At 37.3% G+C, this 13982-nt stretch overlaps 1 protein-coding gene and 1 pseudogene across 4 annotated transcripts in view; one reads left to right on the top strand and one right to left on the bottom strand.

The window, feature by feature from the left end:
• The window catches only part of ZNF782 (zinc finger protein 782), a 67736-nt gene that overhangs the window by 42349 nt on the left and 11405 nt on the right, over positions 1-13982 (top strand). The window lies entirely within an intron of this gene.
• LOC136176900 (NTF2-related export protein 2 pseudogene) lies at positions 12066-12404 on the bottom strand (annotated as a pseudogene).

Genomic DNA, 13982 nt, shown 5'->3' with positions numbered 1-13982 from the left:
CAAGACACTTGGACTACTACAGCCTCCAACAGTCAAAAAAATAATAATATTAGCAAACCCTGGAAAAGAGGAGAATCTGATTTCCAGAGCTGACACATTTTAATAATCAAATGCCTATTTTCAATGAAACATCACAGAGTATACAGAGAAATGGGAAAACATGCCTCATGGAAGGGAACAAAATTCTTTAACAGGAAAAACCACCCTTGAGGAACCCAGACATCAAATTTTCTGGATAAGTACTTTAAGATAACTGTCTTAAATATGACCAAAAAGTGAAAAGATAACATAGAAAAGAACTAAAGGACATTAGGAAAACAACATATGGATAAAATGGAACAGCAAAAAAAAAAAAAGGAAAATTAAAAGGAACAAAACAAATTCAGCAGTTGAAAATTTTTCTGAAATGAAAAATTCACTATAGGACTTCAACAAGAAACAGAAAGACAGAAAAAGAACTAGAAGATAGGGCAATTGAAATTACCTAATCTGCGAATCACAAAGTAACAAGAATGAGGAAAAGTAAACAGACCAAAAGACTTTTGGGGTACCATCAAGAGGAACAATGAATGCATAATGTGAGTCCCAAAAGAGAAGAAAGAAGAAGGAATAAAAAGTTATTTGAAAAAATAATGGCTAAAAACTCCAAACTTGATGAAATACATGAATCTATAAATCCAACAAGTTTGATGAACTCCAAGTGTAAGCCCCAAAAGACCCAAACTGAGAAACATACTCTGTCCAAATATATACAGAGAATCTTGAAAGCAGTGAGTAAAGTGACTCATCACATGCAAGGGACCCTGAACACAATTATCTCCCTATTCCCCCCAGAAACTTTGGAGACCAGAAGGCAGTGGGATAATGTATAAAGTGCTGAAAGAAATGAACTGTCAAGTGAGAATTCTATATCCATAGGAAATGGCAACCCACTCCAGTGTTCTTGCGTGGAGAATCCCAGGGACGGTGGAACTTGGTGGGCTGCCGTCTGTGGGGTTGCACAGAGTCAGACATGACTGAAGCGGCTTAGCAGCAGCAGCAGCAAGATAGTCCTTTAAAATTGAGGGAGAAATTAAGAAATTCTAAGAAAATTAGAGGGAGTTCATTACCACTGGAGCTGCCCTTAAGGAGTGTTAAAGGAAGTCCTTCAGGTAGAAATGAAAGGATGTTAGATGGTGACTGACATCTAGAATCTCCAGTAAAGGCAAAGTCATAGACAAATAGAAAAGCCAGTTTTAGTTTTAACTTTGGTGTGTTCCTTCACTGTTTATATTCTGCAAAACTAACAAATAAATAAAAATGATTATGAATCTATATTATTGGGCTCACAGTGTATACAGATGTAATTTGTGAGATTGGTAGCATAAACATAGAGGATAGAACTGTAGAGCTTTCATATGATTGATGTCAAGTTGACATCGATTTAAATTAAATTCTTATAACTATGTATATGACCCCCATGATAACCACAAAAAAATCTACAGAATATATATTAACAAATGAGACAAATCAAAATTTATCAAAACAAAACAATCAGCTAAACACAAATAGTGCTAGTCATGGAGAAAATGAGGGCAAAAAAACTATAATATTTACCAAAAGCCAGTAGCAAAGTGACTGAAGTAAGTCATTCCTTGTCAGTAAATACTTTAAGTGTAAATGGATTAAACTGTATCAAAAGATAGAGATTGTCAGAATTTTAAAAATTAACCAACTTTATGCTGTCTTATAAGAGACTTAACTTAGATCTAAAAACACACTTAGGTTGAAAATGAAAGATGGGAAAAGATATTCTATGCAAATAGCAACCAAAAGACAGCAGAGGAGGCTATTCTATTAATAGACAAAATAGACTTGGAGTCAGAAACTGTTACAAGAGGGAAAAAAAGGACATCATTTATTGACAAAAGGGTCAGTCCACCAAAAAAAGAAATGCATAAGCATATATGTATCAAACATCGGAGTCTCAAAATATATGAAGCAAACACTGACAATTGAAGGGAGAAGCATATGATTCTACAAAAATGAACACTTCTGTATTCCACTTTCAATAATGGATTAAACAACCAGAGAAAGATTAAATAAAGGACTTGAACATCATAAAACAACTGAACCTGACAGAGAAGACTCCATCCAAGTTCAGTAAACTACAGTTTTTTTCTGATGTGCACGTGGATCATTCTCTAAGATAGACCTCAAAACAAATTTTAACACATTCTAAAAGACTGAAATCAAATGTAGTATCTATTCCAAACACAATTAATAAAAGTAAGAAATCATTAACAGAAAATGGAATGTCATAAATATATAGAAAATAGAAAGTGAAGTCACTCAGTTGTGTCCGACTCTTTGCAAACTCATGGACTGTAGCCTACCAGGCTCCTCCGTCCATGGGATTTTCCAGGCAAGAACACTGGAGTGGGTTGCTATTTCCTTCTCCAGGGGATCTTCCCGACCCAGGGATTGAACCCGAGTTTTGCTCATTGCAGGCAGACGCTTAACTGTCTGAGCCACCAGGGAAGCATATAGAAAATAGCATGCTCTTAAACAACCAGTGAGTGAAGAAATCACGAGGGGAATTAGAAAATACCTTGAGACAGTAAAAATATAAATACAGTATACCAAAACTCATGGGATGTGGTGAACATAACACTAAGGTGGGAATTTATACCTGTAAACACATATATCAAACAAGAAAAAAGATCTCAAATCAATGACCTAACTTTACACCTTAAGGAAGTAGAGACCAAAAAGCAAACTAAACCTAAAGTTAGCAGAAAGAAGAAGATATTATAATACAGATTAGAAAAGAGATAAATAAATGGATAAACAAGAAATCAGTGAAACCAAAAGTTCTTTGACAAAGAAGCAAAATTCACAAACCTTAGCTAGATGAATAAGAAAAAAAAAAAAAAGAAGAAGAAGAAGAAGGCTCAAATTACCAAAATCAGATATGAAATTGGGGCAATATTACCAATTCCACAGAAATAAAATATCTATGAAAATACTATGAGTATATGACAGCAGATTGGACAACCTAGACGAAATGGTCAAATTCCTAGAAACCCTTTGTCTTCCAACACAAAATTATAAAGAAATAGAAAATAACCTAGATCTATATGTAGTTTCTAGTATAATCCTCCAGTTAAGAGAAACCAAAGTTCCTTGGAGAAATGGCTGGTTCTAGAGCTGGAACATGGAACATGCAAGATGAGTATGTAAGAACATAAGGAAATACTCAAAAAACAGAATGATGGGGGCATGTCAAAGACCACAGGAGCCTAAGTGAAAGAGCTTGCAATAGCTAAAGCTGCAACAATTTGAACAATAAAATGATAAATAATAAAATAGTGCTGGTTTATAACTCAAAGTATAAATTACTTAAGAGTCCATACTAGTAAGTGTGGTTGATTAATATAATTAATCATACAGATAAGTATGATTAAGTAAGTAAATGGGAGAGAACTGAAAAATCTCCAATACAGAATTACTAATAATATAGTTACTGTACCTTCAAGAAGGTGGAGCAAAATTTCCCACCCCTTGCTTCCCTTGTGGTTCAGTTGGTAAAGAATCCGCTTGCAATGTAGGAGACCACGGTTTGATCCCTGGGTTGGGAAGATCCCCTGGAGAAGGGAACGGCTACCCACTCCAGTATTCTGGCCTGGAGAATTCCATGAACTGTAAAGTCCATGGGGCTGCAAAGAGTCAGACATGGTTGAGTGACTTTCACTTTAGTGGGCTTTGCCTAGTGACTTCCTTCTCAGAGTACAATATAGGGACTTAGCTGACAGTCCAGTGTTTAAGACTCCCCACTTCCACTGAAGAGGGCACAGTTTCAATCCCTGGTCAGAAAAAGATGCTGCATGCCACTCTGCATGCTAAAAGTTAATAATAATGATGATAATAAAGAATACAATATGTATGGGGGTGAGGTTGGGAAGTAACTACATTGGAGAATCCTGGTATACTTTTAACCAGGTTATCATCAATGATTAATCATATTGATAGCATGTACCCTTGATTTGGTGGGGTAAGAATGCCAGTCATTTTACCTCTGTGGTCCTTCTCCCAGAAACACAACACCATTTTTAACTATGAGAAAAACATCAGACAAACCAAAACTGAAGAACCTTCTTACAATGTCCTCTAAACTGTCAAGATTATATTAAAAAAAAAAAAAAAAGATTACTTATAGTCTAGAGGAGGCTAGAGAGACAGGATAACCAAATATAATGTGGTATCCTGGATGGAATTGTGGAACAGGAAAAGAAAAATGTTTAGGTTAAAAAAACAAGGAAATCTGAATAAAGTATAGAGTTTACTTAATAATAGTGTGTCATTATTATATTAACAGGTATGACAAACATGCTAGTAATAAAGAATGTTAACAGTAGCATAAGTTGGATACCAATTATCCAAGAATTCTCCTTTCTCTCTCTGCCATTTTTCTGTGAATTTAGAAGTTTTCTTAAATAAGACATTTATTTGGGATGGGGGGAACCTCCTCAAGGCATGAGTACAACAGAATGGAGGGGAAAGGGAGAGGGGAATTACTGTATGACAGAACAGTGTAAATGGCTCAGTCATTACAGAGAGAAAAAGTAGAATACAGATAAGCAGAACATCTCTAAGGGAAGGTGCATTATTTGGGCAATCTGATTGTTGCTGCTAACACTGTGGTTTTAAAAAGTCAAACCAAAATTAGAATAAGCTCACTTTGAGTCGAATTTAATATGTAAGTTTTTAAGTTACATGCAGAATACATCATGCAAAATGCTGGGTTGGATGACTCACAAGCTGGAATCAAGAAAACAACCTCGGGTATGCAGATGATACCATTCTAATGGCAGAGAGCAACGAAGAACTAAAGAGCTGAGGATGATGAGGGTGATGAAAAATCTGGCTTGAAACTCCACATTCAAAAACTAAGATCATGGCATCTGGTGCCATCACTTCATGGTAAATAGGTAGAGAAAAAGTGGAAACTAGTGACAGATTTTATTTTCTTGGGCTCCAAAATCTCTGCGGAGAATGACTGCAGCCATTGCTCCTTAGAAGGAAAACTAGGACAAAACTGGACATCGTATTATAAAGCAGAGACGTCACTTTGCCAGCAAAAGTCCATATAAGTTATGGTTTTTCCAGCCGTTTTATATGGATGAGAGAGTCAGACTATAAAGGAGGCTGAGTGCCGAAGAATTGATGCTTTCAAATTTTGATTCTGGAGAAAACTCTTGAAAGTCTCTTGGACAGCAAGATAAAACCAGTCATTCTAAAGGAAATCGACCCTAAATATTCATTGGAAGGACTGATGCTGAAACTGAAGCTCCAGGACCTTGGCCACCTGATATGAAGAGCTGACTCACTGGAAATGACTGCGATGCTGGGAAATACTGAGAGCAGGAGGAGAAGGGGGCAACAGAGGATGAGATGGTTAGATGGTATCACCAACTCAGTGGACATGAGTTTGGGCAAACTTCGGGAGATAGTGAAGGACAGGGAAGCCTGATGTGCTGCAGTTCATGGGGTAGCAAAGATTCAGACAAATCTTAACAACTGAACATTAACAACAATAAAAAAGTGTGGTCTAAATTTCAGTTCCATCCCCATCACTTAATTCTATTTTGTTAATATATCAGAAAGGTAATCTGGGGTTTGGTACAAGGGTAAGTAAAGATTTCCAAATTAAGTGACAAGAAGCATTAACTCTGAGTTGCAGTGTAAGAAACAAAGCTGTCATATCTGTTGTAAAAACATGAAAACAGTAAATTCAAAAGTGGAAAGACATTTAAAGTTTATCCAAAACCTAAAGCTAGATTTCTTTCTCTTTCGATACTGAGACATAAAATGCATCCATTGGTTCTTTTGAAGTTTGGGCTTATGAAGATCTGTCAGGCTTCCCAGCCAGGGGATCCAACAAAGGGACTGGGAGTCCCCAGGGAATCTGACCTTGAAGGGCAATGGGATTTGATTATAAGCCTCCCACAGGACTGGGGGAAATAGACTACAGTCTCAGAGGGCACAAGCAAAATCTTGCACACACCAAGACTCAGAGCAAAGGATCTGTGACCCCACAGGAGACTGAACCAAAACGACCTGCTAGTTTTGGAAGGTCTCCTGTATAGGCATGGATTGGCAGGGGCTCACCACAGGGATGGGGGCATGGGCAGCAGAAGTCTGGGAAAGTTCCCCTTGGTATAAACCGTCTTAGGAGTTGCCATTAACCCTACTAAAGAGCCCGTATACCCAAGGCTTGGGTTGCCTCAGGCCAAAAAACTACCAGGGAGGGAGCACAACCCCACTCATCAGCAGATAATTGAATTAAAGCTTTACTGAGCATGGCCCTGCCCAAGAGAGCAAGGCCCAGTTTTTCCCCACTGCCAGTCCCTCCTATCAGGAAGCTTACACAAGCTTTTTAACCTCCATCAGAGGGCAGACAGAAGAAGCAAAAATAACCACAGTCCCACAGTGACTGAAACAAAAGCCACATTACAGAAACTTAACCAGCTTAGAAAAGCAGAAAGTTTTATCCTAGATGAAGGGACAAGATAAAACCCCAGAAAAAAACAACTAAATGAAGTGGAGATAGGCAAGATTCCAGAAAAATAATTCAGATTAATGATACTGAAGATGATTGAGGATCTTGGGAAAAGAGTGGAGGCAAAGATTGAGAAGATGCAAGAAATACTTACCAAAGACCTAGGAGGATTAAAGAACAAACAGGGATGAATAATACAGTAGAAGAAATCAATAAGAGAATAACTGAGGCAAAAGAACAGATAAGTGGCCTAAAGGACAGAATGGTGGAAATCACTGTCGCAGAACAAAATATAGGGGAAAAAAATAATGAAAAGAAATGAAGACAGCCCAAGAGACCTCTGGGACAACATTAAATGCACCAACATTTGCATTATAGGGGTCCCAGAAGAAGAAGAGGGAGAGGAAAAGGACCTGAAAAAATATTTGAAGAGATAATAGCTGAAAACATCCCTAACATGGGAAAGGAAATAGTCAACCAAGTCCAGGAAGCACAGAGAGCCCCAGGCAGGATAAACCCAAGGAGGAACACACTGAGACACACAGTAATCAAACTGACAAAAATTAAAGGCAGAGATAAAATATTAAAACCAACAAGGGAAAAACGACAACATAAAGGGGAACTCCCATCAGGCTATCAGCTGAGTTCTCAACGGAAACTCTACATACCAGAAGGGAATGACATGATATATTTAAAGTGATGAAATGGGAGAACCTACAACTAAGAATACTCTACCCAGAAAGACTCTTTTTCAGATTTGTTGAAGAAATCAAAAGCTTTCCAGATAAGCAAAAGTTAATAGAATTCAGCACCACCAAACCAGCTTTACAACAAATGCTAAAGGAACTTCTCTAGGCAGGAAACAAGAAAAGGAAAAGACCTACCTACAGAATATAAACGCAAAACAATTAAGAAAATGGTAATAGGATCATACATATCAATAATTACCTTAAATGTAAATGGATTAAGTGCACCAACCAAAAGACATATAGACTGACTGAACAGATGAAAACATGTGCATGTATCCAATTCCACTTACCATATCACTCTACTTAATCCCCCCAGATTGTATATACTTATTTTATATTGTTAGGTTAATCATGTTCCCATTATGACTTGCAATTGTAATTATCTTTTATTTTTGTCTGTTGATTATAAAAACTGATAAACATCTTTCTCTATTGTGATTATGTAACTGTAACTTAATACCATTGTATCATCATTGGTCAACAGAAAAATGATAGAATTTTATATCACCAAAACTACCATTTAATAGAAAAACCTGTAACCACTTTTTAAAATCCAGATGCATATAAGCATTATCTTGGAATTTTTTGAAAAATACAAATGCCCAGGTTTTGCTTTTTTTTTTTCCATCAGAGCTCCAGATATGTTTCTAATGAGTAGCCATGTTTAAAGACTACTGACCTATATGAAGATCTTTTACTTTTATCTAGTTTGTTTGACTTTTTCTATTTCATATTTAGTGCTCCCGTTTCATTTATATTTCCAGTTTCTCCATCTCTTCTTTTTTTTTTTTGATGTTCTTTCTCAAGTCTTTATCAAGCATAGTAGAAATGCTCTTGTATGCACATATATAAATAATACATATAATACATATATTTTAGAAAACTTATGAATTTTTGCCTAACTAAAAAATTTATGGCATTTTTATTGCACTTGCTTGACTTATTATAAATAGAATGTTAGATTTCTAGCTTAAATAAATAGATATGCAACAAACAACAAAAGTTTACTGTATAGCACAGGAAACTATAGTCAATATCTTATAGTAACCTATAATGGATAATAATTTCAAAAATAATACATGTGTATATGTATAACTGAATCACAAAAAAAAGAATTCTACTTTTTGAAATTTAGTAATGTTTATCTTTTTGCCAGTTTTTCTAAATGTCCTATGGATGTCTAATAACAATGTATGAGATACAAAATTTTAAATATATTTGTATAGGATATGAGTACTATAAATAGAAATCTATTATATTTAAATTATTAATGACCTCAGTCAAGATGCTCCTATTCTTGTTTTTTCTGCACTTGATAAAATATTCTCAAAGAAATGTTATTATGTCTCACTATGATTATATATTTTTTGTTTTCCCTTATATTTCTTATTTTTGCTTTATGTATCTTTGTTTCTTGGTTGTTAGGTGTCTAACAGTTTATGATGTCTATCTTCTTTGTGAGTTGTACCTTTTATTAATAAAATATTCATCTTTGTTTCATTTTAAGAGAAAAAAAAGACAATTTGGTACTGACACAAAAACAAATATAGATCAATGGAACAGGACAGAAAGCCCAGAGATAAACCCATGCACCTGTGGTCACCTAATCTATGACAGTGAGGCAAGAATATACAATGGCAAAAAGGCAGTCTCTTCCATAAGTGGTACTGGGAAGACTGAACAGTTACATGTAAAAGAATGAAATTAGGACATTTACTAACACCATCTACAAAAATAAAATCAGAATGGATTAAGGACCTAAATGTAAGACTGGACCCTATAAAACTCTTAGAGGAAAACATAAGAACACTCCTTGAAGGAAATGGCAACCCACTCCAGTATCCTTGCCTGGAAAATATGATGGACAGAGGAGCCTGGTGGGCTTCAGTCCTTGGGGTCGGGCACAACTGAGCAACTAACACTTACTTACCTACTTGACATAAATCAGAACAAGATTTTTTGACCCATTTCCCAGAGTAATGAAAATAAAAATAAACAAGTGGGACCTAGTTAAAAGCTTTTGCAGAACAAAGGAAACCACAAACAAGACATAAAGACAACCCTCAGAATGTGGAAAAATATTTGCAAACAAAACAACTGACAAAGGGTCAATCTTCAAAATATAAATAATTTTAACTTTAAGTAGTAAAAAAGATCATGCAGTTGACAGTGTAAACACAGGGAACAAATCACTCATTTGTGGGTGGGTAAGCCAAAGAATGCTCAAACTACCACACAATTGCACTCATCTCACACGCTAGTAAAGTAATGCTCAAAATTCTCCAAGCCAGACTTCAGCAATATGTGAACCGTGAACTTTCAGATATTCAAGCTGGTTTTAAAAAGGGCAGAGGAACCAGGGATCAAATTGCCAACATCTGCTGGATCATCGAAAAAGCAAGAGAGCTCCAGAAAAACATCTATTTCTGCTTTATTGACTATGCCAAAGCCTTTGACTCTGTGGATCACAATAAACTGTGGAAAATTCTGAAAGAGATGGGAATACCAGACCACCTGACCTGCCTCTTGAGAAATCTGTATGCAAGCCAGGAAGCAACATTTAGAACTGGACGTGGAACAAGAGACTCGTTCCAAATAGGAAAAGGAATATGTTAAGGCTATATATTGTCACCCTGCTTATTTAACTTATATGCAGAGTACATCATGAGAAACACTGGCCTGGAAGAAGCCCAAGCTGGAATCAAGATTGCCAGGAGAAATATCAATAACGTCAGATATGCAGATGACACCACCCTTAATGGCAGAAGGTGAAGAAGAACTAAAAAGCCTCTTGATGAAAGTGAAAGAGGACAGTGAAAAAGTTGGCTTAAAGCTCAACATTCAGAAAACTAAGATCATGGCATCTGGTCCCATCACTTCATGGCAAATAGATGGGGAAACAGTGGAAACAATGGCTGACTTTGTTTTTCTGGGCTCCAAAATCACTGCAGATGGTGATTGCAGCTTTGAAATTAAGACGCTTACTCCTTGGAAGGAAAGTTATGACCAACCTAGACAGCATGTTGAAAAGCAGAGACATTACTTTGTCAACAGAGGTCCATCTAGTCAAGGCTATGGTTTTTCCAGTGGTCATGTATGAATGTGAGAGTTGGACTATAAAGAAAGCTGACTGCCAAAGATGATGCTTTTGAACTGTGATGTTGGAGAAGACTCTTGAGAGTCCCTTGGACTGCAGTGAGATCCAACCACTCCATCCTCAAGGAGATTGGAAGGGTGTTCATTGGAAGGACTGATGTTGAAGCTGAAACTCCAATACTTTGGCCACCTGATGCGAAGAGCTGACTCATTTGAAAAGACCCTGATGCTGGGAAAGATTGAGGGCAGGAGGAGAAGAGGATGACAGAGGATAAGATGGTTGGATGGCATCACCAACTCGATGGACATGGGTTTGGGTGGACTCCAGGAGTTGGTAATGGACAGGGAGGCCTGGGATGCTGCAGTTCATGGGGTCGCAAAGAGTAGGACATGACCGAGTGACTGAACTGAAGAGTCTTTTGAAGAAGGGAATGGCTACCCACTCCCACATTCTTGCTTGCAGAACTCCATGGACATAGGAGCCTGGTGGGCTGCAGTCCATGGGGTCGCACATGACTGAGTGACTCTCAAGAGACTTCTGGTCTGAAGTTCACATGGAAGGCTTAGAAGTTAAGACTCCCAAATAGAGAGGGATGGATTTGTTTCCAGCTTGCCTTTCAGACCCTGCTGCAGGGTCAGGCTTATTGCTGACATTTACCCCCATAAGTTGTTGAATAAATTGATACATTCAATTGTGATAAGTTTGAGGTGAATTGGAAAAACCTTTGAGGATAATTCTTGGAACAAAAGTGACATTCATGATCATTTGGTAAGTATACTTTATTTCTTTAATGACCTAAATCAAAAAATTAGGTTACATATTTAGGAGGTAGAAAACAAGTACCAAAAGTGTACCATTTGACCACTCCTCCTTACTTTTGACCAACCTCAGATCTCTACATTTTTCATTCCTCATTCTCCCCTTAAAGGTATTAATCCTACTATGGTTCACTATCTAAAGTTATAGATCTGGAGCTACCAAGAAAAATGTTTTTAAGAAGTTTTGCTTTTAAGCCCCACTGAAATGTATCCAATACTCAAAGGTACCACTCCAGTACATTTTACACCTCTCCAGTATATTAATTCAGAAGAAAACATGCCAACAGTTTTTTAAAAAAGCACATTTCTTAACATAAAAAGACTATTGAACATACCTACATGTGATTCTAGTATGTCAGAGTGGTTATGTAAACCTAAATTAGTAATGTGTTCATTGAAGTAGTTTGAAAAAGACATATTAGAACTTCATTACCAGTGTTTACCAAAAAACAGGTACATGTTATACTGCAAAATTAACCTAATAACAAAAAATACTCCACTTCCTCCTAGAGAGCTACCTTGTGCTGATATCCATAGATAATACTATAAAAGGATTTCATTATTGTGATATGCCAGGTTCACAATGAGTATGTTAGTACAGACATCCTGGGTTTAATGTTACTGTAAGAATGTCATTAGTGAAACATGTATAAGACATGTAGAAAACTAGCATTAAATCTCTTAAGGGCAGTGATTCAAACTGGCAGCTGCTAGAAAAGGTGCTTCTAGGAATAAAAAAATTAAATAGATTTACTTTTAGCACATACTAGTGTTTAGTGCTTCCCCAATGTAATGAACTAATTCACATAAATTTCTGTTGCTGGAACTAATGGACCAAAAGAGTATGAATTTTGCCCCCTTTAACTACTAGTCCAGTCTTGAAAACAGAAGCAGTCACTTGTAGTCTTCCACATGGCATTGTTAGGAGTAGACTGAATGGTCAGCAGGAAGTTCTGGTTGAAGTCGGGGTGTTTCCATCAAACTTCACAGTTCCACTGGTCACAGAAGGAACTCTAGTCTAGGCCTGAGTAGCTTGCTCACAAACTGGCCAGCAATTTAACAGATTGGCCTGGGACTCACTAGAAGGCAACATCTCAAAAAAAAATTAGGGCTTCCAGCCCTATAGTAACATTTCCATTCCATATCAAAATGGCCTTGTCCAGATTCAGCCTGGTTAGTGTCCGTCTTCTTTTGTCCATTGTTTTATAATAAATGAACTACCACACAACTGCAGTCATCTCACACACTAGCAAAGTAATGGTCAAAATCCTCCAAGCCAGGCTTCAACAGTATGTGAACCGTGAACTTCCATATGTCCAAGCTGGATTTAGCAAAGGCAGAGAAACCAGGGATCAAATTGCCAACATCCGTTGGATCATTGAGAAAGCAAAGGAATACCAGAAAAACATCTGCTTCTGCTTTATTGACTAAGCCTCTAATTGTGTAGATCACAACAAACTGAAAAATTCTTCAAGAGATGGGAATACCAGACCACCTTACCTGACTCCTGAGAAATCTGTATGCAGCTCCAGAAGCAACAGTTAGAACTGGACATGGAACAACAGACTGGTTCCAAATCAGAAAAGGACTTCATCAAGGCTATATGTTGTCACCCTGCTTATTTTATTTATATGCAAAGTACATCATGAGAAATGCCGAGATGGATGAAGCACAAGCTGGAATCAAGATTGCCAGGAGAAATATCAATAACCTCAGATATGCAGATGACACCACCCTTATGGCAGAAAGTGAAGAAGAACTAAAGGGCCTCTTGATGAAAGCGAAAGAGGACAGTGAAAAAGTTGGCTTAAAGCTCAACATTCATAAAACTAAGATCATGGCATCTGGTCCCATCACTTCATGGCAAATAGATGAGGAAACAGTGGAAACAGTGAGAGACTTTATTTTTGGGGGGTTCCAAAATCACTGCAGATGGTGACTGCAGCCTTGAAATTAAAAGACACTTGCTCCATGGAAGAAAAGCTATGACCAACCTGGACAGCATATTAAAAAGCAGAGACATTACTATTGCCAACAAAGGTCCATCTGGTCAAAGCCATGGTTTTTCCAGTGGTCACGTATGGATGTGAGAGTTGGACTAGCTGAGTGCCGAAGAATTGATGCTTTTGAACTGTGGTGTTGGAAAAAACTCTTGAGAGTCCCTTGGACTGTAAGGAGATCAAACCAATCAACCCTAAAGGAAATCAGTCCTGAATATTTATTGGAAGGACTGATGTTGAAGCTGAAACTCCAATACTTTGGCCACCTGATGCTAAGAACTGACTCATTGGAAAAGACCCTGATGCTGGGAAAGATTGAAGGCGGGAGGAGAAGGGGACGACAGAAGGTGAGATGGTTGGATGGCATCAGCAACTCAATGGACATGAGTTTGAGCAAGCTCCAGGTGTTGGTGATGGACAGGGAAGCCTGGCATGCTGCAGTCCATGGGGTCACAGAGTTGGACACAACTGAGTGAATGACTGAACTGAACTCATAATAAATATTGGTCAATTTTTCAGCAGCTCTGCATGCCTGATCTACATAAGTTTAAAATCCCCAATATTCCTAACTCTCACTATTTCCCATCTCCTACAGTACATTACTGTTGTTTTAAAACACAATTTACTATTTTTAAGAGTCCTGAAAATGATAAAAGTTTATTTTAATCCATTTGTGTCCAGATTATGTTGCTCTTTTTTCCTATGTATTAATCCAAGTTTCCTCCTGATCTCATTTTTCTTCTAGCTGAAGAATTTCTTTCAGAGAATTAACTTTCC

Source organism: Muntiacus reevesi, chromosome 10, assembly GCF_963930625.1.
Source record: "Muntiacus reevesi chromosome 10, mMunRee1.1, whole genome shotgun sequence".
Taxonomy (NCBI): Eukaryota; Metazoa; Chordata; class Mammalia; order Artiodactyla; family Cervidae; genus Muntiacus; species Muntiacus reevesi.
The sequence above is the reverse complement of the archived record's forward strand: the minus strand, read 5'-3'. Positions and strand labels throughout refer to the sequence as shown.